This window comes from Condylura cristata, unplaced genomic scaffold (genome assembly GCF_000260355.1).
Source record: "Condylura cristata isolate star-nosed mole 26May11 unplaced genomic scaffold, ConCri1.0 scaffold00004, whole genome shotgun sequence".
Taxonomy (NCBI): domain Eukaryota; kingdom Metazoa; phylum Chordata; class Mammalia; order Eulipotyphla; family Talpidae; genus Condylura; species Condylura cristata.
In genome coordinates, this window is record NW_004567105.1 from 24740728 (window position 1) to 24742213 (window position 1486).

Here is a 1486-nt window from a genome sequence, read left to right on the forward strand (position 1 = left end):
TATTTAATTTTATTTCTCTTCATCACACCTATTCCCAAAATGGAAACACTCAATTCAATAGCATATGATCCATTTACTATTCCCAAAAGGGCAAATTCCAAACTGTCTTACCTTAAAGATACATGGTAACCAGAGGAGTAGAATGATTGATTTCTGCATCTAGAAAATAAAACATAATCAGTTCAATTAAACATGAGTTTTTTGGCCTCAAAACTAAATTATTAGTCACTCCTTAGATGGTGTGTGTTTCACCTGAATACAAAATCTTTACAATTTTGACTGACTGATAATATTCTCTATCTAATTAATTGAAAATATTGGTATTTTCCAACAAATAACAAATAATTTCTCTAGAAATTCCCATAGTTAAATATAAAGCAGGTATTAGAAATAAAATGAATTAGCAGGCAATTATACACAATTATATTACATTGTGTGAAACTATTTAACTGTAATTGATGAAAATCTAGAACACCTACACAGGGCTACTTCATTAGAAGTAATTCCTCAGACTTTAAAGTTACACCATCTTTATGAAAAACGTTTCAAAGTACTGTTGGGGAAGAACTCAATAGCTGTAAGCAACTACACATTTATAAAATGCATTCATCTAACAAGCCTGTGTAACTTTTCCTAAGAACCAAGAGACACCGGGGTCCAAAAAACGTTTATACTCAATTTAAAGCTTTTTGAGAAAGAAAAAGCAGCCCTGTATCTTAAACAGACATATTTCTAAAATTGAAAACTATTAGTTCACAGTAAACAGGTCTCCAGGATGAACTTTAAAGCTCTCTACAGCCAATTCCAAAGTAAATTTGTTGCTACAAAATTCTCTGATTCTTAGTAAGCAGGTGGTTTACGTCAGATAAACTGCAACACACTTAAAAAGAAACACCTACTCTTTTACCTCAGACTACGCAGCAATCTGATATGAGTTCTATCTTCGGGGGGTTGTGGTACCAACACCCACCCCACTCAGTCAAATCAAGTAGAATTTCAAAGATGTGCGAGCTATAGGAAGAAAAGCTCTCTCCAGGCTGATCTCCGCGCAAATTGAGTTGTGACTCAGCGTTTGCGGGGCCGCTGCTCAGGGCGCACTATTTTAGAAGCGGTCCACAGGGACCCACTTTGACCGACGGAGAAAGGAACAGCAGATAAAGGAAAGGACTGCGGTTTCAAGAAGTGTCAGTCTGTGGGAATAGAAGGTAGGAACAGAGACCAGGAAATCAAAGGGCGGGTAGGGCGCGGTGGAGTAGCCGGCAGGTGCCCCGCGCTTCCGCGCACCGCCCTCACCCGCCCTCACCCGACCCGGCCCTGACCCTAAACGCGGCTGCACCGCCCCAGCTTTGCAAGTTCTGCACCACCCCACGCTGCGCCGGCGTGACCCGGTCGCGAGGCACAGGGGTGCGCGCGGCGCGCTTCACCCGCGGCCCCGGAGCGCCTGTTCTCAGCTCCCCTCGAGGGCCGCCACCCGGTTATTTCCCGC